Raw genomic sequence first — 27,749 nt, forward strand, 5'->3', positions numbered from 1 at the left:
TAACATGAATAAATAACACCCAGGGCTGCCGCAGCGATATCAATTTGTGTCGTCTTGCGTAAGGATGAAGTGTCTTAGGTAGTTGACCACGTCTTCTGTGTCTACGATGTTGAACATTTTACTACTTTTATAATATATCAACCAAAGCTGAAAGTGCATCGGTTGCGTCCAAGTTACTAACATACTCCCCATGATGCCGCTATACTTACTCGTTACAATTCTATAATACCTTTTGTTACTAAATTGAACTCGAATCTAATTTTTAATATGATTATTTTGTTTGTTTTAGTTTACTTATACACTTACTACTAATCCAGATAACGCGAAGTTCGTTATCTTCCTTGTTCAAGAAACATCTATATGGAACACATATTAACACGTCTTATCTACATATCTTTAACTAACGTTTCCGAACGTATTTGCAGATGTCCATGTAAATATTCATCTGAACAAAACTGTGATATCCAAGGAAGTTTCGTTCAGCATAAAACTAATAAATGACTTACCTACATAGTTTACAAACCTACAGCATACCCGCTAAATTAATTTGAATTGTGGGGTTTCATACTCTGAAACTTCACAGTAGGTTATGACTTATAGGAGGGACGCCTTTGACAGGTGGGCTCCTGATTAATTTTGACCATCGTGTCAAAATTAATCCGGACGAACCGCTTTGCTTCCCCTTTGTTCACCATCAGCCTATATTTATGTCCACTGCAGGACGAAGGCCTCTCCGTGCGATCTCCAATTACCCCTGTCATGCTCTAGCTCATTCCAACTTGCGCCTGCAAATTTCCTAACTTCATCACCCCACCTAGTTTTCTGCCGTCCTCGACTGCGCTTCCCTTCTCTTGGTATCCATTCGGTAACTTTAATGGTCGACCGGTTATTCAACCTACGCATTACATGGCTTGCCCAGCTCCATTTTTTTCCTCTTAATGTCAACTAGAATACCGGCTATCCCCGTTTTCTTACTGATCCACACCACTCTCTTCCTGACTCTTAACGTTAGGCCTAACATTTTTCCTTCCATAGCTCTTCGCGTGGTCCTTAACATGTCCTCGAGCTTCTTTGTTAACCTCCAAGTTCTGTCCCATATGTTAGCACCGGTCAGAATGCAATGATTGTACACCCCTTTGTTAACATCACTTAAATCTAAGTACACGACCATTCTTGTTTCTTTTTTTTTTCAGTTTCGCTCTCATTGAAACGCGGCCTCTGTGTGCGGAAATTGAAGACGCGACCTCTTGATCAACAGTAAACATCATAGCCACTGAGTCAACACTACGGGTATCCCACTAAACTTAATACATATAAAGTAACGTGTGTTACGATCCGTCGGCATAATGCACTAGTGACATTATTACCAGGGGGAATGATTATAGGGCTGGCTCAACGTCGGAGTTAAAACGCGTGCGGGTGATTACAGTGCGGCAGGAATTCATCTCTTCGAGCTCCTTTAGAAAACTCCTTGGAGAGAAATCCTCGCTTGCCCCCGTCCTGGGGCATCCGCGTGCCACAAAAATAAAGAGAGGCGCGCGCGCTTCGATTTCATCTTCAGTTCCCCTTTGTGTTGAACTGTTAGAAGATTTCTTTGCCCGTGGACCGCCAAAAGAAGCGCATTCTGAATCAGCCTTCCCTTCGTAATTCAGTACCTTATGAACAAAAGAGCCGCAGTGAGACTCTTCATAATGGCGGCTACGTCGAAAATACCCCGTCGAAAGATTGAAGGAAGACTTCCGGTCCTTTTTAATGTATCCGCACTCATTGATATTACCGTGCTAATGCCTTTCGCGTTTCGACGGAGTCTTACTATTTTCTGACTCCGTCGCAGCTCGTCGTCATCAAGAAGTAAGAATCACGAATGACAACAACGACATCCCTTCTCACTTTTTCTTTTTTGTTCTTTCTTTGCATTTTTCCCTATACTGGACGGGCCCGGCGCCTTCACTTTATTCGCCGAGTAATAAACACCAATTCCAAGTGGTTCCTGTTTGGTATTCCCCTTTCTGTGCAAATACTAATCATTAAATTCTCCTCCTGCCGGGTCCTTTGTTATGAGCCGACTAAAGCACGGCGTCGTTATACAGCCATGCAATTTACAGATTCCGTATGAAAAGGACAGTGGTACTGGAATGCATAAAGACGTATTCAGAGCGGCCGCTGCACGCATACGCATTCTAGTGACTATAGCAACGAGGCACGGGGACATAACATCTGTCTGGAAAGGTCAGCTTGTTAAGCAGCTTTATTTTCACTATGCATGATTTACGTGCTGCTTTACGACGAGCAATTTGTAATAATCACGGATTTCCAAGGACTTGTATAGAGGAAGAGTAACAAAAGCCGTTATTTCAAGTTGGAGACGATCAAAGGATTGACGCGAATAGCGCTTTACGAATTTGAAACCTCCATCAATTCAACTCTTTGCCAGCTTTTAAGATCCCCATCGTTAAAACGATTGAAGAAAATCGAGTAGCGTAATAAATCTGGAGGCCCATTTAACATCCCAAATCGCGCGTATTACAAATACGTTTTCTCCTGCACATGCGGCCCTTTCAACAGCGATATCTGGGACCGAACTCAAACGCGGCTTCTTGTTGATCTCACAATTGACCCAATTACAAACTACCTCGACAGCACTGACACTGATATTTGCGAAACCGTAAATTGTCGTTTGCCCTGTACGACCATGCCTTGTAAGTTACATTACGGCCCTAAAAGACGCCAGTGTTCTATCCAGAACAGAGCCAACATTCGTTGGAGCTTACGTATTGTTGTTTGGGGGATTTGTTTGTTTTCTTTCGACGCATCCATCCGTGACACTACCACGTAATGCATGACGGCATGGTCATACAAGCTGTTTGGCGTAGCGCTTGTTTCCCGCAGATATCTCTATCTCCGCGAGCGGTGACTTGCCGAGGCGTAAAGCAATGAATATTAGACCCCGTGTAGAGTGCACCGAACCGTGAGCTAAGTTCTCCATGTGCGCCCTTGTGGGCACGGTCGTTCCGCAGTTGTAAGACCGACGAAGCGTGTCGCACCACCAGCTGCGGTTCGTAGCTCTACTGCGACGTGCACTGCTTCTCATTCATTATTTAACGTTGAGACGGAGCCGTTAGCACGTGGCGTAATAACGCTAGCAATACCGGCACATTCAAATAAGGGCAGCCTGCTAAACGGCGAGTGGACACTGCGCCTGTGCAGGCTCGTTTGCAACGGTTCGCCTAAGTAATTATACGTAAAAGAAAGCGGCGACATCGCCGTAGTTATAAAAGTGGGGAGTATGCAATCGGTGTGCACAACCTCCGAAATAGCTGGTAAGTATGTATATACGTGTTCCCATTATTAATTTTTACGTTTATAGTTAGGACGAGAAGAGACGTGCGTACGTGCAGTTGTATGAAATATAGCGCACGAAAATAGACCGTTATTAAGCGAGTACTTCATGCAGGAGCCGCAGACATGGGATATGCAATGTTTGTTCGAACTAGCTTATGTTTGATTTAAGGCAAATTTTTAATGATTTATGACTATATGCTAGGATGTCTTATAGATTCAAATTTACAGGCGCTAAAGAAAGCTTCCAGTATGTGGCCTTAGCCAAGAGCGGGTTTCTGGTTAGTTTAAAAAAGAATTCAGTACTGAAAAACGCCATAGGCACCTACTTTGCTTTTCTGAAGGCGGCTCTTGAACAGTGAATAATTATCATTCGCTATGCCAGAATTGTTAATTGTTTGTTACCTAAGGTTTCTCCAGAGTTCAAATATAAACAACAGTCGTTGCTGGTGCTATTGTGCGCGATGGAAGGATTCATGGTGTTCTCAAAACACGTATGTAGTGTAGACAGGGAAATTTGAGGAAAAGAACATAAAATTTCCGATGTCTCAAATGACTTCATTGATCACCGTGTTCATTTGAATGAATATATTGTTACATGCATATTGCGTGTTTCGTGTGGACGATGCGCGTGGGCGCCCCGGCGAAGAAGACGAACTGCTCCTCGCTATCTAGGAGCCTCCTCTCTTGGAAAGTGCCACAGGGATATTTCCTCAGCCGTTGAGGAATTTATTGTTCTTTCAAAGAGACTTTCTTGAATTCTGACAATTTTATTTTTGTTCATTTCCTCCAGTTACCTTTACCAATTTTATTAATAACAAAGGTTGCCTAATACCACCCAAATCTTGGCTAATCCCCCGCAGTGGGTGTGCGCCATCGTATAAGGCATACCATACCATACCATCTCGAGCTGTCGTCTGAACTGGCCAGCGCTGCATTTGCCTTTTATAAATATACATTGTAAATAGTCTCCAGTACTTAATCATTCGCTCTCGTAACACTTTGGTGGAGCGTGCCGTTCCGCGTCCTTGCCACGGAGCTCCGCAGCGGCAGCACCGTCCAGCTTTCCCCCATGGCTCCCGGTGGCGACACCTCGTCTGCTGCTACTCCTGCGACTCCAACAACAACGTACGTCACGGTTGCTGACGTTGAGGAATCGCTCAGCCTGTATGAGCGTGTTAGCCGAAACAACCACTGGGACCCTACCATAATGCTAACAAATGTCCTCTTCTATTTGGGCGGAACACCTCGTGTCTGGTTCCGGACACACGAGGACGAGATCTCTAGCTGGGATGCTTTCAAGGAGAAGCTCTGCGATCTCTTTGGAAATCTGACCGGTTGGCAGCTGGCTGCAAGAAAGCTTGCTACCCGAGCACAGTCTTCCACTGAATCGTACGTCTCGTATACATACAGGACGTGCTCACTCTTTGCCGGAAAGTCGACGAGAACCTGGTCGACGTTCACAAAGTAGGTCACGTTCTCAAAGGGATCGCGGACGACGTGTTCAACTTGGTGATCTTCAACAATGTGTCCGCCATCGACGTCATTGTCAAGGAATGCCGCCGCTTTGAGCTCACCAAAAGCAGCCGCGTCACGCCACAGTTCTCCCGTCTCCCTAACACGGCTGCGACGTCATCGTGCGTCGCAGCCAAAAAAAAATGTTTTAATGGAATGGCCGTATCTAGTAATACGTACATCACCTTGAGCAACTGACCGAATACTGCAAGGAATAACAAAACGTGTCGACCTAATAAAGCACTTTTGTTCATTTCAAAGCATATCCCGTCAACAAATAACATAGTATGTTTCAGGATAAAATCATAAAGGGTGGATGGATGCTAGGAGCGCCTGCTTTGAAACGCGGTGGTGGGTCGCGCCACCAAGCTATCTTTATAATTTCTGCTTAATATCTGACTTATCTTTTCTTTAACCCCCCCCCCCCCCCAAAAAAAAAAGGGGGGGGGGGGAAGACTTCCCAGTATAAAATTGTCGGAATCATTGTTGGGAACTTTGTTTTTGTACACCTCCGTTGTATGTGCTCTCTCTACTTTTGTGCCACCAAGCCTCAAATTGCCTTTGACTAATTTCTATTGCGGACATGCTTACTTTCCTCCGGCTATCCCTGAACCCAAGGGCTTAGCAAGTTTCTGCATTTCCAGCGCTGCAGGACTGGGTGTAAGCTTAAGGCTGGAATGCATAAAGGTACCTAGAGCTTATCGATGCTTTTATAGCATGATTGAACGGGCACTAAAATTTATAGTGTTTCCATGAGGTGCAGAATAAACCATAGTGCTCAAACGCCCGATTACGGTTTTCCAAACACGCAATACTGCCCATATATATATATATATATCTTGAATAAACATAAGATCAAAAGATTTAGTCACCTATAACGGAGGTGGCTACTCACTTCTCACTTTCACGCAGCTGCAACAAGAATAAAAAAAAATACATACTCTCATCCAAGGTGAATGTCAGAATATATGTGAAGCGATGTTTTAGTGAACAGATGAATTACCGCTATACAACCAACGGCGATGCGTACAATTATGTTTACTCTCATCGTATGAAACATATAATCTCATGGAACAATTCCGCTTATCCACCACAAACATCACATCGTTCATATCTTGCCATTTGTTTTATCTTTAGCACGACACCGTTTCTAAGCTACGCCGAAATACAAACAGAAAATCAGGTGGACGCACAGTGTCAGACGTCTACGCAGCTGTGTCACGAGCTCGAAATCGATGCATGACGCCCGTGTGTGCGCAGTGCTCATTCTTTCTTTCTCTCCTTCTTTTACCCCCTTTCCCTTTAGCCCAGTACATGGTAGCAAACCGGACGCTCGCCTGGTTGACCTCCTTACCTTTCTTCTCTTTGCTTTTCCTCTCTCTCTTCTCTCTGTTGTCAAGGGAAAAATGGTGATGACAGGTGTATGCACACACAAGTACGATCTACATTTAGCTACATTTAAGAGAGAGAGCGATGGAAGGAAAGGTGGGGAAGCTAACTAGAGTTTGTCCAGTTTGCTACCCTACACGTGGGGAGGGGGATGGTGGAGTGAAAGAAGGAGAGAGACGACATGAGCATGAGATCATTCAGATTCTCCACCTCTTGTGTCATATGCCCATTCTGAAGGATTGGCCAAGAATTCCGACACGCACAGCGGCACGCAACGAGCAGCTGAATCAAGGAAAACAAAATAAATCAAAGAATCCGTTGAATAAAATGCGATCCTACATTAAGAGGTTGGTGTGGCCTAAAAAAATCACAGCATATCCACGGGGTGAATGATGATGAGTGGGCGAAGCTCCGGAGCGAATCATCGGATCTCCCGCTTAAGGGGACGCTAGCACAAACGCCTTAGAAACGTGCAGTACTCTCTAGTAAGGGGGAGCGGCCACAGCGTCTTACGCAGCCATTTACACATGCCGGAACGTGCACCGCGTTTGCCGACGCCATCATATGACTGCTGAGAGAGTATACCCCCCGTATTCATAAACGCTCCTCGACTTGAACTTGACTTGCCACCGCTTTGGGCAGCGCGTTCGAAACGCGTTGAAGGTAAGGCGAAGAGGCCACAGCGTCTTACACCAGCTTCTTACACGGGCCGTAACGCGCTAGAAACGCGGCCTTTCGTTAATGTTGGGTATTTATTGCCATCGTGGTGCGTGTGTCCATGTCCGCTTCGTGGCGTAGTGGGCTAACGCCGCGCGCTCGGAAGCGAGCGCGCGGCGTTAGGGGGCCCTGGTTCGATTCCGCGCTACGGACACAACTTCAGAATTTTTTTTTCTAATTTTTCTCAGACTGGTTACACACTACTGGTTACACACTACTACTACGACGACGGGGACGGAACGGGTGCCGCTATAAGGAGCTTCGCCCCTAAAATGCCTACATGAGCCGTCATTATGTGTTCAGTGTTCACATAGGAATGTATACGCGTGTACCGAGTTCTGACACGTACAGAACTCGGTACAGAACTCGTACAGAACAGAGACCGCAGTGCGTTCCAAAATGAACATGCGTGCAGATGAGGAAAATATACTGATAACATAAACTCCTCTCATTCGTCTTCTTGTTCTCTGGCCTCTTGAATGCAGTGAGGGCGGCCCGGGAGGAGCGACGTGGTCCCGTCTTCACCCGTGCGCCGCCGGAGAGAGTGGAGTTCCTCAACTCGTCTCAAGCAGTGGTGCCGTGCGAGGCCCAAGGCGTACCCCATCCTGAGGTCTGGTGGTGGCGCGTCGGCTCCGAAGGTCCCGCACCAGACATCCCTGGCCTGCGTCACGTGCGAGAGCATGACGGAGCGCTCGTGTTCTCGCCTTTCCGTGCTGAGGATTTCCGGCAGGATATCCACGCCGCGGTCTACCGCTGTGGTGCACGTAACTCCGTCGGCTCCGTCGTAAGCGGTGATGTCCACGTCAGGGCTGGTGAGTGCAACTTCTATGCTCGAAGCACTGAGAGCTATAGCGAAGCCGGTCGAGACGTGATATTGCACTAGGCGAGCAACGGGTGACATGTCATGGAGATGTGCCCGTCCATTGAACAACTGCAGTGTTTGGGGGTTGTGACCTGCGCAGCATGCGAACAGGTGGAACAACAGGTGGCCGAAGACGGTACAGAACTCGTACAGAACTGCGACAAACGATACTATTGGTTCACAAATACTTTTTTTTTTTGCTACAATACGTTGGTAGGCTCTGGTGTTAGGTCTGAAACAAGTGGTACGCGGCCAGCAGCTGTACCAAATACGTCCGTGGAAATCACATGAAGCTGTATGCGGGTGGGCAATTTGCATGACTGTACATTGGTAACAGTATTTTTTCGCTAGATTAACAGTCATAAATCTGAAATAGCCCCAACGATAGTGGACTTTCAAGATGGCTCCGTAATTTGGCTTTCTGTATCGGAAGTAATAGTAGTAGTAGAAAACTTTATTCATTGTTTTGTAATGAAGTACCAGAGGGTGGAGCTCTCAGTCCAGGGCCCCGTTTGCTGCTGCTATCCGGCTGGCCCGGTCGATAAGGTATCGCTAGTCGTCGAAGGCTGTGCTGGAAAGAGCGGCCTACTGCAATGGGGAGGCGTTGGGTATTCTAGGTAGGCCGGGTGGTTTGGAGCATTCCCACGTAGAATGGTAGAGGTTTGGGTGTCCTCCACAGAAAGGTCATTCGTCGGGGTACTGGGTAGGGTAAAAAGTGTGACGGAGAGCAAGGCTGGGGAACGTATTAGTTTGGAGCTGGCGCCAAGCGGCTGCATCTGCACGGTTTAGTTTCACGTGTGGTGGAGGAAATGATCTACGGGATCGATAGTCTGTGGTGTCGGAGTATATGCGCGTATGTATAAGCGGTATCGTTTCCACCTTGTCTGGGTTGGACTGGCCTTCCACCGGCGCCTGGAGGGTGAGGCCTCGGGCTGTCGCATGAACGCGCTCATTGCCAGGGAGAGACGCATTCCCAGGTGTCCAGACTAGGTGAACTAGTGGGATAGGTTGATTCTTGCGTAGCATTTTATAAGCCATCGGGGAAACCTGCCCTTGTGCGTAGTTTCGACATGCTTGCTAGGAATCTGTAAGAATATATATGATCTTATCTGGGGGTTGAGCGCTGATCGCGCGTACGTATAGCACGTATACTGGGTTTACTACTTTAAATTAAGAGACGTGTTGTTTCCCTTATATTTTCCTTTAATGCTGTGTTGCTTGCCGATGAAAACCGGCTTCACATTTCAGGTGCTTTCCAAAGTACACAGAAACAAACCATTATGTTAAAGTTTCTGCCTGATAAACCTTCTGAAAAAACCCTGTATAACTTATTTTCTCATCAATTTCTTTTTTTCTTCATTGCCTAATCTATTTGCATCCAACCCTTAGCACGTGAGCATAAGTTATGTGCCTACTACACTGCGTAGCAGCGCGAAACGAGCGGACGTGCGCTGTGCCTCGCACGTCCTCGCCGCTCCATCCCGGATAAATTATCGCCGGGTGTTTCTGTTTCCAACGTGTACGCAAGGCTATTTTTCAAACTACCGGGCGCTGTGTTTCATGCGGCAGTTAGGACAGCAACTGACTCTGGTGATTCTACACTTGGCGATCGTTAATCAGCAAAAAAAAAAAAGAAAAAAAAATCTAGGCTGTTGCCGCCTGCTTTGAAGAGCAAATTAGCTGACGGAAAACAAGAGAACCTTAGCTCTTCCTTTTCTTTTTTGTTTTGTTTGCCAGAAGAAGAGTTGAATCGGTTCTGACTGCACAGGCGCTTATCTGAGAATCTCGCTTTTTCCCCCCTCATTTTCGCTCGTTTAAGTGCTTACGAACGTACAGGCGCGAACATCACGGGATCTGCGAACGCGTGCCACTCCTGCCTTTGTGCGTCCTTTAACGAAGCAAACGCCTTCTGTTGAGACACCACATTGCGCATGCGCGTCATTTTATGCTTGTCTGTACCTACTCACACGCCCAATTTTCGCCAACCTGCTGTTGGAATGGCGATGATAGCAGATCACGCTAGGGGAGCGGTGTCGGTATCGGCCGTTGTGACGTGTGGCAATGCACTGCGCACTTCGGCGGCTGAAAAGAACAGTGGTCTCCAAGCTCCATCTACGGGCCAAGGCCCGTAGGCGATGAAATAGTACTGCGGAGTCTCTGTACAACCAACTTCTGCAGCCGGCTGGATGTGTGGTGCTTGGGTGCTTAGCACGAGGGGTAGAATGTTCCCTACGATGAAACTAAGTGCCGCTATTCAGGCGCTCACAACGCCAAATAAAATCATTAAAGGATTGCGCAGAAACCATCGATGATAAGAGAGAGAGGAGGGGGGGGGGGCAGATAGGTTAACCAGATGAGAGTTTCCGATACGCTATCCTGCACTTGGGTGGGAGAAATTGAAGTTGGAAAGAGAACAAAGAGAGCGGGAGAAAAAGATAAAAAAAGAACAAAAAGGACGATCACAAAGGCCGATCGTAAGAAGCGCAGTATCGTTTTCACAGCCTTCCGATGCCAATATGATAAGTCCTGTCGATGTTGCATAACTCTTTACTGTGACACAGGTCGAGAAATCGATGATAATTGTCAATGTAGACGAATAACCGAACGTTTCTAGAACCGTTAGGCTATTCGCTTACATTGATGTTCTGTCCCGTGTGCTTCGCGCTGTCTTCCGATGCCTTCTTCGCGCTAGTTAATGATGTATGAAGTACGTAATAAGCACAAACTATCTCAACTGCCTTCTCTAATTGTTTCAAGAAAGCTATTTGCTTTATTAAATGAGTGATGCACTTGAAGAGGTATAGTTGTTGTGGTGAGGACATTTAAGAAGGGTTTGTTAACCCTTACAAAAATGAGCTTAGACTGTCTATAGAATGTCTATAGACTTCTTGTAGACGACTTCGCTTTTCTATAGATTTGTTCTTTTGTGGATACAAAATCTATAGACTGTCTATAGACAAAAGTTGATATGATTTTTGTTTTTTTTTTGTCTACTCACATTCTATAGTCAGTCTATAGAAAAAAAATTCGATAAGAAGCTTGTTTCTTTTTGTATACTTCCTCTCTATAGACTACCTATAGAAAACAGTCGATACAGTCTCTATTTATTCTTGTCCATTCATTGTCAATAGACTGTCTATAGACAAAAGTTAATAAGATTTTAATTTCTTTTTGTCTGCTCCCATACTATAGTCGGTCTATAGAAAAAAGTCGATAAGATGTTTGTTTCTTTTTGTCTACTTCCGCTCTATAAACTACCTATAGACCAAAGTTGATACCTAGTCTATTTATTCTTGTTCATTCTGTGTCTAAGGACTGTCTACAGACAAAAGTTGATAAGGTGTCTATTTCTTTTTGTCTACTCCCTTTCTATAAATTTCCTCTTGTCAAAAGTCATTAAACTGTTTTTCTTTCTATATTATCCGTCTATACGCCGTCTATATGCAATAGTTTTTCTGTTTGCTATTTCTTTAGCCAATTGTCACTTTATAGAATGTCTACAGAGAAAAGCAATAAAGGTCACCATTTCATCTGTGTCATTGAATTACGCAGTCCTTAATATTATTTTACGAGATAATTAGGTGTGTAAGTGTCTGATCACCGAGTTTCATCCAGGATTGTACTGGTTTTTAAAATGTAACCTCTTTGCCCGGCACCCTAGTTACTCTGGAATGCATCCCCAATGGTGATTTTTCCATGCGAACCACACGAAGGCGAAATAAATACTTCTGTACGATTGGAATTGTTCTTTAATGGTTTCCTATATCACCCCCGGTGAAGGCTATATAGGGTGGGGCGTCACCAAAGGTCCTGCTAACTCGAGCGAATAAATAAATAAATACCGATTGCGGTAAGGTGTGGGATGAACTAAAAGACAGCGGATATTGTAAAAGTCTTATTACTCCAGGTTTACGTAATGACGCAACTGTTTCATTACGTACTTCCCTCTAGCACAGAGCCGCTAACTAGTACATCTGTAGTGGAATCGGAGCCCTCTTCTGCATTCGCCAAAGGGCTGGGAGGGCGTGGCGTGAGAAACGAAGAGCTGTCCTATCCGAGCCCTCCATCACAGCGTTTGAACAATCAGAAGCCTCAAAGCTATCCCGTGACAGCACCTACAAGCAGGTCTGGCTGCTCTCTTACAATCACTAACCTGTTACAATGCGACGAAAGCACGTCTACACCAAATCTGTGCGTTACCTTCGTATTGTCGCCCATTGCATATTTCCGCAAGAGCCGAGCTGGTTGTTTAATTAAATTTGAAGACATATTTTTACCATTGCAAATGCCGTATGTAGAACGCATATCATTGTAGCGAACGTTTTGCATCAGGGTGTTTTTTTTATCTGATATATTTACTTTTGGCGTTCCGCAACTCGCACGCGCCCTTAGCATCGATGGCTTTGCGACCGCGGTGTAAGGCCGACCACCGACCACGGACCACGAAATTAGGCGAAATAGTACCGAAAAACCTATTCGCTTCAACACATTTCGTATTAGTGATAGTTACAAATACTTTAATTGTCTGTGGAACTTCGAAAACTGCACAGCATTAAACTCGCCATTTTTTGTCACAGATCTTTGACCATAGCGAAAGCCACGGAACCTTAAGCAAGTTAAAAAAAAGAACCTATAAATTACAAGCCTTGATTGATGCGAATGCCCCAGACATTTGACGTTGCGCCCTAACTGCGTAACTGCTATTGCACGCTTAGACTGGACGCTTGAAAACACGCAACAGAGGCAAGAGTGCGACCACTGCACTTCTGACAATATGTGCGCAACTTCCTTACGCAGTGAAAGGAACTCGCGCTCTGCTCATTTTTCCGGTCGAGCGCTCGGCAACGGCATTATGCAGCTCTGCCAGACCACGAAACAACACGCTCCGCTTCCTTGCGCTAAGCGAGAAGAGAACCGCGCACGAAACAGCCACGATTAGTTGTTCACACTTGAGAGCTCAGATTTATAGTTCGCTAGCCAGAGCCAAGTGCCGTCGGGCGCTAAGGACTCCAAAGCGCTTACACCAGCGCGAGTCGCGAAAATGCCAGGCCGAAGCAACGGTAGGGAAGGCATAGAATGGAGCCACTGCTGGCGACAAGCTAAGTTATGGGGAGAAGATAGCGGGTAAAAGTTGTTCTGGGATGGCGGGGCAGCCTGGTGCTGAAAAATGTCTTCACTTTACCCTCTAGCCGGTGAGTCGGCCTTTTTTGAAAGCCGCGTCGAGAAATGCCGCAAATGCTCGGCTGAGGCTGACGTGGTGGCAGGTGCGCTTTCACAACGACAGTTCCTTGGCGCGTAAGTAGAATGAAGTGCATGCGCTGGGCGTTTATATATATATATATATATATATATATATATATATATATATATTGCGCCCGGATACGTTCAAGCCGCGGAAATGCGGCCAGTTGGGCTGATGTTCTGCTCTGTCACAGCACTAACCTGCAGTGTGGCGAAACACCCTACCGCTGCGAAAGGTGGACTTGAGGCAGGAGTAAAAGAAGACGGGTAGTTTGCAGTGACGTCTTTCATGTAAGCGTAATTAAATACGAGGAAAGAGCCAAAAGCGAGAAGAGCACGCTCAAGTTTATATTAAAAGAGATAGCTATAGAGACACGGATCTGGCAGGAAGGCTCTGTACTTTGGATGGCGCACCAGTTTGTTCAAATTGCCTCTCCTTCCACTCGAAGAAACAATCGCTATGCTGGTTTTCGTCATGCTACAGCAGCAACATTTCTTTGGTGCGTGGTACACAATACAAGCGAAGGCGTGTAGGCTGACGAAGGCTAACGCTGCTGGCCGAGCAATAATTCGGCCGAGAAAGGGTCAGAAGCAAGAACACTGATGCCTGTGCCGTTGTCTCACTGCTCTTTGCTGTTTGCCCTTTCTTTTTAACTTTTTTTCAGTCAACGAAGGGTAAGGAACTTTAGTGCTCGACAAAGGGAGCGCTACGGAAGATTTTTATTTGCGCATAAGTGGGTACGCTTAACATTTCTAGGGAGATAGGCCTTTCAAAACCTTTATTTCTAATTTACGCATTGCCCAACATGTACGGAAACGGCTTCTTAAAAGTATAATTAGCATAATTAGTGATTTCGCTACCAAAAAAGAGTATTTCTGAAAAGTATTTCGGATTATTCTTGTGCCTATTGACTATGCTTCATTACGCTGAAGCTGTGAAAAATTTAAGGAAGCTACGCCGCCCAGAGTGCATGTATCCTGTAACATATTGTCAATTCAGAGAATAAAAACAAGATGACTATAGCGTCTAGTTTTTATTGTGGGTTCTCATAAAAATATAACTCACTGTAATAGCCCGTACTACCGTAATCATTTTAGCTATTCATCCAGCATCACAATGTTGACAATTCATATTAGTTTTTTTTTTGCAGTATTTTACACAAAGACGGAATGTCATGATTCAATGTAACCCAATGATAACTACGGAACATTTATCGACTTTACCTGCAAAGCGAAAATTTAGTATGAGAAAACACTGAGCCACCTCTGACGTAGTGTTTGCTGAACAGCACAGCAGCATAGGTGCGAATGCTTAAGATGGTAGTTTAGTTTCTGAGCCATTTTGGTCTCCGCTATTCCACAACCTATTTCCTTGTGCAAGTTTAAACAGAGATTTGGAAATAACACATGTAAACTTGGCCAGTGTTCCTGATTATCTTTTTTTTTTTTTGTGCCGACTGAATTAGGTGTCGTGGTGCAAAGAGTAAGCAAACACGTCTGGACAAGATTCTTTCAAATACGCAAGCAGCGTATGAAAGCCGTAAATATTAGTTGGATCGTGTTCGAGCCTGGGTTACCGCTTTCGTCCTTTTTTCTTTCCCTTTGTTGAACTTTAGAAACACGAAAAGTAATACAGTGAATGTATGTATAATTTGTTTCGCAGGACTTAGGCAAAAACCGAGTTATCATGCAGTGGTAATTAGGTTTGAATATAGTATTTCGTGGGCCTTTTCTTACCACTCTTGCAAGTGTGTACTGCAAACCCCGCGGTTTCACATGCGCGAGGCAATTGAATTTAAAGTGGTGCGCGGCGGCCGCGCAGTATTAAAACTGCTTTTCTTAAACGAATAAGAAAAAAAAGCGCTTGCGCTGAGAATCTCGGAAAACGATGTTAGGAAGCGTGCAGCACTGGCGGCAATCAGCGTAATGAGCTCCGTTTGCAAGGGTTGCCTTCCGTGCACAAAGATAAGAACTTTTTATTCTAGGCAGGTAGCTATATGACCGCGAGCGCGTTGGTCCCTAAGGCATGGAAGTTACTACCGCCACCGTCTGCTAACGCCACCTGCCGCTAACGTCTGCTGTTGTTGCAAGGAAGTTGTTACCTGAATTTTCTACTAAGCGTTTTTTTTTAAGTATCCACACCGCCAATTCATTATAACTTTGCCACGTACGCAATAGTGTATGCCTCATGATAATACAGTTCTCACGCGCGGGTTTAACCCACACATTCTCAGTGCTTTATTTAAAAAAACTGTCAGCCCTTCCACTTGGGTGGAGATGGAAGACAAACGAAGGTGTACTATGGCGGGAATTATGTATTTCCAATTATGACTATTACGATGTGATGATGATATTGGTTATGTGAACTATTAAAGAATGAGAAATATATGATCCGGTGGTTTTCATTTATTTAGTGACCACAGGGACCATGCCCTTATGGTCGCTACGGTACACCGCCATAGGCTGTACAGCAAAGGTTGGCACGTTCTTCACAAACACGTCACCAACGCCGCGCGTGTACGGTGCGAACGCGGATAAAACGCCGCCGCCGTCGACAACCGTTGTGCGCGTTGTTTGTGTGACCGCAAACAATCGCTGGCAAAACGCTGGCTACGGGACGGAAGTAGAAGTAGTAGTAGTAGGGTGCCTACATAAAACGGCGTTGTATGTAGGCACCCTAAGTTGTAGAGGTTGAGGAAAAGAGAAAAGATGCATGTTTCTGCAGCCCTTATAGGGAGCACAGCTCAGGATCTGAGGGGCGGGGAAAGGGGGATAGAAAGTAGGAAAAGTGGAAGAAGGGGAGGGAGAGGGTAGTCGTCATCGTCTCGGGCAGGGTGCCCTTACAGTCGGTCAGCCAGCATCGAAACGGCAAGGTAGCAGAGTACGACCTTGAATACCCTGCTGGAACTGCGGGCTGGGAAGAGCAGGTCCGTGCTGGAGGCTGAAGGCAGGCCCATGCGGCGTAGTTGAGCCACCATGGTGGCTCGGTGTTGGTTGAGTGCGGGGCAGAAACATAGGAGGTGCTCCAGTGTTTCGTCTGCCCCGCACTGTGTGCAGGCTGGTGAGTCAGTTCTACCCAGGCGGAAGCTCCGGGCGACTGTCCAGCAGCACTCAATTCGTAGGCGTAGCAGGAGGGATCTCTCCCTCCTTGTCAGTCCCCGGTCCGGCATCCGTGTCGGGGGACTACGGGACGGAACGGCTGAACGCCGTTGTCGACACTGTTAAGCCGAAACCGCATGGCGCGATTTCAGGCGCGATTGACGCGCCGAGGGTGGGACGCGCGCGTTAAGGCTGTTTCACATGGTACGATTTTGCACTGCGATTTTCGCAGATGCGATTTTCGCAGATGCGAAATTCGCAACGGCCGTTTCACATGGTGCGATGTCAACAATGCGACTGATGCGACGCCCAGGGTCGCTTGCTGCCAGATTTTGTCGCACACGCCGCATAAATTCGTTTAATGTAATGAAAAAGACGTGCGCGTTATAATATAATTGACCTCTATTTATTAGGACCAAATAATACGTGCGTTTTGTAATTTAAAAACGCTTTAAAGTTTAATTTGTTTTGGAGTGCGCAACAGCGGTTTGTGAAGTTCAATACGAGGAGAAATGGCGGACGTAAACAGCTGTTAGCAGGTGGTCGTTCGGCGTTGTGTGCTGTCTCGTGTGTGTTTTATGCCTGTGTCGTTCTTCCTGCGGTTAAACAAATTACAAGAGGACCTATCAACAAGCCCCTATAGCTGTTGTCATCGCATATGCAATATTCGGAATTCGGCTGCAGCGAAGTCGTCATGTCAACGCAGAGACCCTCGCGCTACCCGTGCTTAACGTCAGCTTCTGAAAAACGGATGTGTGTGTATTGCTCGTGATTGCGCATTAGCGGTTCCTGCTCATAGCAATATTCTTGCACCAAACTTAGCAGCAAGCACCAACCCAAAAGCTCACGTCTGCCCCTGAACAAAGCCGCAAATAATCTGTGTGTAATTACTGAACGTCCAGTGGAATTTGTGTTGTGAACGTTTATCTTAGCGCCAGCCTGGCTCGTCTGTCTCGGCGCCTGTGCTGTAATTATTCATACAAGTGCTCTCTGAATATTTCGAAAGGCGTAAGAGCCGACACCACATTTTTTTAGGAGCTGCAGTCAATTGTGTACCTAGTATCGTATCATTCTGGCAGACATGGGCGTCGTCTATTTTCTCGTCCTGTTTCTTGCGCTGTTAAGTGTGCTGTGAATCTGTGTCAAGAAGCTTAAGTCAATATGCTGCAGTACGTAGCGCAGCCGCGTAGCCCCACGGCTAACATTAAAATACCTTGTTAGGAGTACGTTTGTTTGTTTAATAACAAAATCGAACGCTAAAATTTTGTATTCATGGTGGCAAGTGTAAGGTAAGAAGCTATCGAAACTATCCGCTAATGGCATGCGTGTGCTTCTACCTGCTTCAGCACGTTATCCTTAAAGTGAGGCTGAATACCCCTGATAACCAAAAACATATGCAACTGGAGCAGGTGCTATGATTCCTTTCCTGGAAATGAAAGCCAGCATTCCAGTCTCTTAAGCTAGTCATGTACTTAACCTATATTACACCAATGTTAGATCATGCTAACTGGAGCCATTTCAAACTAGGTTATTTGACTAAAATAAGAAAGTGCAAGGAAAGTGCCAAGGTACAGTCTAATCTGGTATTCCCGAACCGATTGTATTAGCAAACTTTATGCCTCCCTGAATTGCCTGCATTAACCCAATGCTGAAAACAGGGGAAGCTGATTCCCTTTCTTGCTGTTGAAAAGCTGCTAGAATCTCAATAACAGACTACTTATGTTCTGAGAGAAAGTGAGGGGCACTGACAATATCTCTAATCTTTTGTATGAGCCTTCACCTTGAACGAAAATGGAATAAAATTATTTACCTTTGCAAGCCTCAGAATCCAAACATTCTCAAAATTTTGAGGAGGCACATTAAATTTTTGAGATATAAACAATAAAAAGTGTGCCTAAGTACAAGTGCACACTGAACACACTTGAGTGGTTGAGTGGCCAGCTGCGAATGCAAAAGCGTCCATAGCTGCTACCTCGAGGTAACTGCTAGGTTGAACGTGTGTTTCTCCTATAGCCCATGTACCTGGCAAGGGGAATATACGTAGTCCTGTGCTTTCTTTTCAATAGGTGGTGGCTAGCTGATTCCATCTGTTTATGTATTTATCATTTGTGTGCATCCTATGTGCATGTGTTTGTATCATGTTCTGATTGTTATACGTGCAGTGATGCAAGCATCTTTTTTTTAATATATTGCACTACAGTCATTTATTCAACTTTGTGTTGAAATGTACAAAATGTACATGCAATGCATTGTACTTGATATAAACAAAACATATGAGCAAATAAAATAGTAAATGGTGTCTGCTTGACACTGGCTTTGCCACACATAAAAAACCACTATGACAAGTTGCGAGAACAAAACGAGATCATCCGAGCAACCAGTCAAACTTGAAAAAATGGAGTCTCTGGCACAAACCCTTTACTAAACATGCTAGTTACTCTCCAAACAAATTACAAAAAAATATTGCTTGCGAGTTCTTCCCAATGTTTCTTGACAAGCTGTAACTTCTATTACGCTGAAGTTTTATTTGTCATTTCTAATAGCGACGTTCAAAAGGCAGATAGATACAGGGGCAGATAAAGTGGGCCGATCCTGGAGGCAGTGCAGAAAGGGTCCAAGATCAATGGCACCCCTTTCATGTGGGCCGATCTTGGAGGCAGTGCAGAAAGGGGCCAAGCTCAATGTCACATATCCCCTGTGGGCACGGGGACCTGTAACGCTTCTTTGAACTGCCCCTGTCATACGTGGGACCCAAAGAGACAAAATCAACAGCTCTTCCTCTGTCGAGAAAATGGAGTCTCTTATAAAAATGAGTATTGATATGTTGTTGGCATATTGTTGAGGAATTATTGACACAATATCCTTTTAATAATGCCTCAATAGTTATTGAACGTACACAACAATACCTCAACAATAAAGTTGTTGAGCGCTTCACAACAGTAAAGTCATTGACTAATTGTTATTGACATATTGTTGAATAATGTTGAGTATTATTGAGAATTGTTGAACAATATTGACATTGAACATATATCTGAAAGCAAAGCTTGTCGCCGTAAGCATCTTACGTAAGCAAAGCTTGTCGTCCGATTCTAGTAAGCGAAGCTTGTCCGATTCTAGCATGCTGATTCTAGCGTGACGGCTTCCGAAGCCCAGGCGAAACGTCAGCGAAGAGCCGTCGACCCTGAATTTAGGGCAAACGAAGGGGAACGCCTGCGACAGCGTCGTCTTGCCACAAGCTCCCCCAGTTACGACTCGAGAGATAGGCCTTTGGTTCAAGTTATGTGACACTCTATATATTTAGTGGTGGTTAAGTGAACAATAAAACAATATATATGTGTAAAACACATACACGTCTATGCGTGTGTGTTTCAGACATATATTCAATGTCAATATTGCTCAACAATTCTCAATAGTACTCAACATTATTCAACAATATGTCAACAACAATTAGTCAATGACTTTACTGTTGTGAAGTGCTCAACAACTTTATTGTTGAGGTATTATTGTGTACGTTCAATAACTATTGAGACACTATTGAAAGGATATTGTGTCAACAATTCCTCAACAATATGCCAACAGCATTTCAATAGTCATTTTTATAAGGGCATGTGGCCACCCAGTAATGGCCAGGACAGCCAGCAGGATCGGCAAAAAATATGATGCAGATCCAATGCACTTGCTTGAATCGACATGAGGCGAAGCTTTCTCGCAACGGTCAGTTAAACTCTAGAAAACTAACTGCAGTGTTTACAGTTGTCCTTATTTCACCCGATGCAACACGTACTCATAGACAATGTTTGCTTATTCACCGTACAGGTCACATAATGTAATGTATACATAGCACGGTGAACTCACTCAAACGTCGGCTCACTAAGACTTCGAACTAACCGTGAGTCTGAGTTCGTTTGAGCCTGACTGAGTAGAATTTTGGTGAATACGAGTAAGAGCAAGCTCAGTTGAGTAAACTTTTACTGTATATTGTCATGTGGTAGTCAGGGAAAGCTCATCCAAGTATAATTTTAGTGAATATGAGTCAAAGCAAGCTCGGCAAGTAGATTTTTGGTGAATATATGACTCAGTGCAAGCTCACCTGAGTAGAATTTTGATGAATATAAGTCAGAGCAAGCTTGGCTAAGTAGATATTTGGTGAATATGACTTGGTGCAAGCTTGCCTGAGTAGAATCTTTGTGAATATTAGTCAGATCAAGCTCCGCCGAGTATAATTTTGGTGAATATGAGTCAGAGCAAGATCGGATAAGTAGAATTTTGGTGCATATGACTCTTAGCAAGCTCGACTAAGTAATGATGGGATATGGTTATACGAGTTTATGCAGTAATACATGCAAGTGCAGACTCATTAGCAACATTGCCTCCATCTTGATGGGCAATACCTACGCCTCGTGATGAGTCTGCACACTTTATGAGCTGTGGACATGCAAGACCCACTCATACTTGAAAAGATACTATCATTCACACGAAGGAATGAAACCGGCTGACTTAACTGCACAATTTTGATCTGCTTTTGTTTATTGTGTTACCTACTACTTATACAAACCAGATGTTGGCCTGCTTTTCGCATTATTGCATGTGTTTTACAGGAAGTAAAGACAGAGAAGCAAGAAACGGCAAGGATGTTTATGGCTAAGTAGTTTCTTAGAGTACTGCGATATGTTACAACCAGCATAAACAAAAGTAATTCGATGCGCTGAAGTAAGCGAAATGTGCAATTACCTTTTAATGTGAGGGTTAATACAGATGCAGTAAGGATACAAAGTCTGCAACACACTGAAGGTTTATGGTTTTTTTTTTTATTCAGGAGAACAATGATGCATGAGGAAAATGAGAAAAAAACTTTAAATATTGCTTCGAAAACAAATTGGCAACACTGTTTATTCCCAGTCAAAGCATGAAATATGCTATTGTAGAACATTCATTTCGATATCTAGTTTGCACGTTCGCTTTGCGTCTCGCAGCGGAAGTAACAGAACATTGAAATGAGATAATTCATTGGGGAAAATGCGCATGAAAGCCCTAACCAACCGACTGCAACTAAATGGTCGCGCGTATAGCGTGACCTAATGACCACAGCCTTTGTCCGTAGTTGCATATTCTTTAAACTGTTCCGTCCGTAAAAGCATACCGCGATAAAACTGTGGCGTTTTCGCATATCGCGAGTTGTCTCCAGAACCAGAAAATTGGGACGAAATCCGAAGGCCATGCCTTCCCGTGAGGGACACCTGTAGTATTTACCAACTCGCAGCACGTGTGAATAACGAAAAATCACGCAAAAGTACGTACTATCAGCACTGGAAGCCAACCTAAAAAACAGCGTCGCCAGATTAGCAACGTAGCGTGTCAACAAACTCATAGAAATCACAGAACCGAACCTGACCTACGAGTTTTTATCTGCACTGTTCGCGTGTCGGGGCTGATGTTACGTACCGATTGCGCAATCCAAGCCTCCACTCAATTAGTTGCGCTGTTCGAGGCTTGTTGATCCAATATTTATAGACAAAAACGTATCTATAAACGTTGCGTTGAGCGACCGCCGCCATTTTCCAAAACAGACCACGAAATACCTCTCGGCGCAATTTCGACGGAAAAATCGCAGCGATTGCTGCGACGTTGCGACGCTGCGACCAACCGGTTGGTCGCAGCCGAAAATCGCAGAATCGGCCCTGCGACTGCGATTTTCGTCGCATGCGATGGAAATCGCACTTCCGGTGCGATAATCGCAGTGCAAAATCGCACCATGTGAAACGGCCTTTGTTCTGCCGCGTGCCCAGCAGGATTCATCACGAAATCGCGCCGCCGCGCGCTTTTACTCGCACATACAGCATACGGCCAACAAGAGTTTTTTTTTTTCTATTGCCGGATGCGACCATCGAAGAGTGAGCCCTTACCAGCTTCGCTGTAAAAAAATTGTTCTTGATGTCATTAAGCGCAGGCTTTCACAAAGCACGTAATAATTACTTACCATCATGAAACACGTGTAACGGCGTTGGGATTTTGAAAAAGTGTTTGATTATGTCTCGATGTTTTTTTTTACTAATGCAAATTTTCTTTTGTTTGATTACGAGCACGTTTCAGCTTTGCCGACATAATGCGTTCGAGATACTTTGGTGGCGTAATGCAACTTGCGCAGTTTTGGTATGATGTCTTTCTGTTCAAGAGAGTTGCACATACTATCGCAACTTTGGGTGTGGCATCAGTTTGCCATACCTTGTTACACTTTCTTTTTCTATCATGCTCTTGTTACTCTTGTTATACCATCGTGCTCGATTTAAGGCAGCAAGCACAATGTTAGCTTATCTAGGGAGGACAGCGCTGCAATCAAGCAGGAATCACAGAATCTTCTTCAACAACAACCACCTCTTCGTAACGCCATGTTTTCATCTCAGAATTGCGCGAGTCTTGGTTGTATGTGCGCGTCATTTAGGGATGAACGCCATTGAAAAAATCACAGCCTTAAAAATTCAGCGGGAGGAACCTTCGCGAATATGTGGTGCACTTCTCAACGCCCCGAGATGCACAGAATGGCCGTAAGGCGATCAGCACACGGCAACAACAGAAGAAAATTACGTGTAAGAAACAAAGTGCGTTCGAGAAAGACGTTGCTTTGAATTTTGGTCAGAAAAGATTTTCATGAATCTGCTGGATTCGTAAGTGTCAAACTGTCACCTCCAGACATCTGTAAGTTTTTTTTTTTTACTTTGCTCTCGAAATTGTTCTTTTCTGAAAGCGTAGAATTACAGCCCATCCTGAGAATAAGAAAATAAATTGGTATGACAGCGACCATAGAGGCAACATTATCTCCGATAAGAAGCAGGAGCGTAGAAAATCGTATTGATTGTCAAGGCTTCGTACTTGCTACGGTACTTTTTACAGCGCAGCCTCAGGCACCCGTTCCTTCGTTAAGCGTCGGCGTCAGCGTTTTGCCTCGGAGTAACCGAGCGAACGAGCACCGCGAAAAATGAGGGAGCAGCGAATGCGGAGCCGAGCGGGCGATGAAAGACGGCGATTGCGAAGAGAGCGCGAGGAGGAAACCGGAGGAGCAGGGTGCAACCAAACCACATGCTTAGCAGCGCAACGGCAGAGCCAGGAAGCACCCAACTGCGGGTCTCCTCCTATGGTGTTGACGTGAACATTTGTCGAAAAATGAAAAGAAAGACAAAACTGTATCGGCATTAAATAAATTAATGCCGATATCTCGTTTCCCTCAGTTGGCTTTGTGATAAGATACATTGATTACCAAGAGGTTGGCTAATAATTTCGCAGCTTTGTGGATGATAGCTTGTTGATTGTTTGAATTTCATAGTACGATTCATAACGTCTTCATTGTTTCTTAAGATATACACTGTGAGAAACCTGCTTCGGTTCAACGTCTTCATTGCTTTTACACGATTGATGAAAAGGACAAAAAGAGCGAGTAGCAAGCAAAAGGCGTGACAGAAATGACCCTATGGCCACGCACTAATATTTAGGAAAACATGACCTTACACTGCACCGGCGTAAATCTTACTTGCGCATAGCAAACAGAGCAGCCAGTTTGGTATGTGTGTATATAGGCCTCATTAACGAGAATGACGGCAATTCGATAAATACCTTCGGCACAAAATCCACTAGCAAACACCGTGAAGGCACAGCAAATGGACCCATCAGCAAGGAAGATGGCTGTCATTTAGACCCCAGCGGAAGCGTGCTGCAACAAACACAAAACGAAGCAAATATCACGCCGTCATGGCAACGTGCATAAGAGAAGGAATCAGTCGTTTCCCAATGCAGGAGCACTCATCACCTGTCATATACATAGGCGCTTCGTTCTCCCCTCGAGCTCAGAGATATACACCTACTCCGTTTATCTTGTGATGTGTGTTACCGGGATCCTGCCATTGATATATTTCATTTAGCCGTGCTTATGTTCCCGTTATTGCACATAGGGTTATCAGCACAAAGCAAGAGCCGGGATATGAGTGGAGAAGGTGAATAGGTGCTTACGACGCCTTGCGTGGGTTTGTAAAGAGCTTTTGGGGCATAAGGAATCAGTGACGCGCAGTGTGGTTGAAGTTCTGATTTTTACAGCGAAGCTGTTAAGGGCTCACTCTTCGATGGTCGCGTCCAGCAATAGAAAAAAAGTCTCATTGGCCGTATACTGTTTGTGCGAGTGAAAGCGCGCGAGGGCGAGGGACGCGCGCTTTCACGGGGAGCGAACGCACGGCGGAGAGCAAGCGCGACTTCCCAGTGGCAGGAGAGCGGTGGGCGAGGATGGCATCTAGGCACCCTAGACTGCGTGTGCGTGCCCGCTCTCCCACTGCGGTGCATGCGCGCAGCCCTGCCGGCCTCTGCCGCCTGTGCCGCCGACTCTCTCTGGGCTCTCGCCCGCCTCTCCCCTAACAGTGTCGACAACGGCGTTTAACCGTTCCGTCACGTAGCCAGCGTTTTGACAGCGGTTGTGTGCGGTCACACAAACAACGTGCACAACGGCATGTTGTCGACAGCGGTGGCGTTTTGTCCGCGTTCGCAATGAACGCGCGCGGTGTTTGTGACATGTTTATGAAGAACGAGCCAACCTTTGCCGTACACCCTATGGAGGTGTACTGTAGCGACTATGTGTGAAGGCCATGGTACCTGTGGTCACTAAATAAATGAGAACCACCAGATCATATATATTTTTCATTCTTTAATAGTTCGAATAACCAATTACACCATCACATCTTAATAGCCATATTTGGAAATACATAATTCCCACCATAGTACAGCTTCGCTGGTCCTTCCATCTTCACCCCAGTGGAAGGGCTGACAGTTTTTTTTAAGCAAATACGAATGCCAAATGCAGCAGAAAAAATTTGCCGCGTATCTGCGTGCTTCGCTGCAAATGTCGTCGAAAGACGATAGTCTTCTGCCGCCCGTACTACATGTGTGCTGGCCTGATCCGCGGCCACCCGTGATGCTGTTCTCGTACCATTTCCGTCCTGGCATGAAGGTTTGTTTGAACAGATTTCATTTTACCGCATTATTTCATCAAGCAGGCCATTTATGTTTTGCCCTGCCTCAGACAGCGCTTCCTTTATGTTGAATCGGCCGCATCTGGCTGGTATTGATAAAATTGAGGAGGCGCTGCGTGAGACATGGACGCCATCTGGCAATACATCGGGAAACATGAGCTTGTGCAGAGGGTTTCCTTCCTCCATGGCAGAGGGCGCTCGTCGGCGCGCAGTCGGGGAACGTCGTTCGTCGGCGCGCATAGCATGGCATTTTCAGCGCAGCTTAAGAAACTAGGGTCTTTAGAGTTACGTATCTATGTATTTCTATTAAAGGAACACACCTCCTAATACTTACCTAGTGATGTTGCGCCTCAGATATGCGTAATATTTACTTTGTGATCGATAACGTTCACAAGTATGAACAGCCGTACCAGTTTAAGTACTGTGGGCGGTAAGCAAGTGGTCCAACTTTGGCCGGGTGGCTGAATCGGGTGACAGACAGACAAACAGACAGACAGACAGACAGACCAAATTTTCAGCGTTGAAGTTCCCCAAGAAAGACTATCGTCTTTAAAAATTAAGCGATGGCACATAATTTCTTCAATATGTCTGGGGTGCTATAAAGCACTTTCTTTTTTTTTTGCGCTGCCAATCTTTTGTTTAGTCCGCCTTTCATTGCTAGAATACTGAGCACCACTTCGATTGTCGTTCGTGCAGTTAGAAAACACGGGAACTTATGCACAATATAGGCGTGGGATGATTGCAACGGCATGAAGTACTATTTGCATTTGGCCGGATCAGTTGGAATGAAAAGTTAAAGGTGAAGTGGTATCGTGACAACTTCTACAGGACAATATTTAGTGGGCGTGATGAAGTAAGTCACTTGTATCCATTAAAGAGCCTCTCTCTCGCTTGTGCACATTGCATTCAGGCAAATTGACGTCAATGACCCGAAGATACCATACATATCCAGCGCAAATGCTTGGGAGAGTTGGTGGCGGTTTATTTTTGTGGTGTTCACAGCGCAAACACACCTAAACAAATAGGGGTATGCAGACAGTGAAAGGGTGCTCTGAAAAAATGTCGCAGTTTCGCCGGCGAAGCACCAATTGGGATAGCAAATTAGTCGAGAGCTATTCGGAGTAGGGATAGTAGTTTTATCGGCTACATAAACTTGGACACATTCGCTGACTAACTGAATTAACAAGCATGGTGTCAGCGTGCACAAGCAAACATGAATAGATCACACTCGATGACTGCAGACAACCACTGCAGACAACCACTGACTGCAGACAACCACTTGCTGGCAGCAAGCGCAGCCGCCGCAGCGAGCGAAGGTTCGTGCGGTCTATCGCTTCAACGGAAACTGAGCAGCGAATGCACAGTGCATAGAAAGGTCAGAGCCGTGTGAAGACCACTTTCAAGATACAGTGCGCGCGACAACACCGACAGCCCGTACTGGCGCAAAGTACAAGCGCAGATGTAGGCAAAGTAGAAGCTGCCCCCTCTCCCTCCCGCGCTGCCTTTCCGCATTCCTCCTTTTGCGTGGGAGATTGAGTGGCCAGTTCCCCCTGTGCCCGGTTGGAAGATACGCATTTTCTGCCGCAGCACAGCGTCACCCCCCCCCCCCGCCCTCCCTCCTTCTTTCCCATACCCCCACGACATTTCGCGCGATGGAAGCAGCGTTTGCTCTCCGCCGTGCGTTCGCTCTCCGTGATAGCACGCATTCCCCGCGTGCTTTCACTCGCACATACGGCGTGCGGCGACGATTTTATCGCCCTTGGACTTTATACGGAACCCCACGGCGACGCCTACGGCAGAAATCCGCTTGTAAGTGTCCATATAATTGCTATCGTAATAAAAGTGTGTGGAGTAGGGCCGAAGAGGAAGCCGCCCCTGCCACGGTCAGACATGCTAGCGACGGTGCCGAGGAGCGACAGGTAAACGCGGCCGCTTTTACCGGGCTCGCCAGCCTGTTCTATTTTGCGTGCAAATATATGCGCGGCGATCTTCCTTGGTGGCACTTGAGCCTATTGTCGTGCCGCCACGAGTGCTTTTTCACTGTTTGCTTACCCCTTGTTCTCTTAAGTCCGTATGCGCTGTAAACACCATATAAATAGATAGATCAGTTTTGGTACCATATTACAACGCGTAGCTGTAAACAAGGGAGCCGTACTGGTCTCGAAACGTCATAAACTTTGTTCTTACTTGTGTTGCCTGTGGCGAGTTTTTGTTTACCTGCAAAAACAGTTGCTTTAAAGCACACAGAATACGCCATGGCCAAGTCTAGTCCACATCCCATCTGCAAGAAATGGTCATTACTGTGTAAGAGGATAACATGAAATTTGTATAAACGTTAGGCCAAATAAACGCGCCCCTACTTCTATCGAACCTCCCGTTTTCCCCTCTGAATATCGACGCGGCGCGCAAGTTCGCCAGACACCATCAGGGAAATGCAAACGCTAAGTGGAGTAATGACTCACAGTGCAGCCATTATGATCCGCTAAACGATGCACGCGGCACGTTTAAACCAGCCACCAGAATGAGTTTAACGGCGGTGGCTGGTATTAGCTGGAGTGTGTATACATGCTATATATAGGCTG

General features: G+C 45.6%; 1 pseudogene; it reads left to right on the plus strand.

Annotated features, from left to right (window-relative positions):
• LOC119448763 (Down syndrome cell adhesion molecule-like protein Dscam2) overlaps nt 1-27,749 on the plus strand; it is a 190,503-nt pseudogene that overhangs the window by 98,846 nt on the left and 63,908 nt on the right.

This window comes from Dermacentor silvarum, chromosome 4 (genome assembly GCF_013339745.2).
Source record: "Dermacentor silvarum isolate Dsil-2018 chromosome 4, BIME_Dsil_1.4, whole genome shotgun sequence".
Classification (NCBI taxonomy): domain Eukaryota; kingdom Metazoa; phylum Arthropoda; class Arachnida; order Ixodida; family Ixodidae; genus Dermacentor; species Dermacentor silvarum.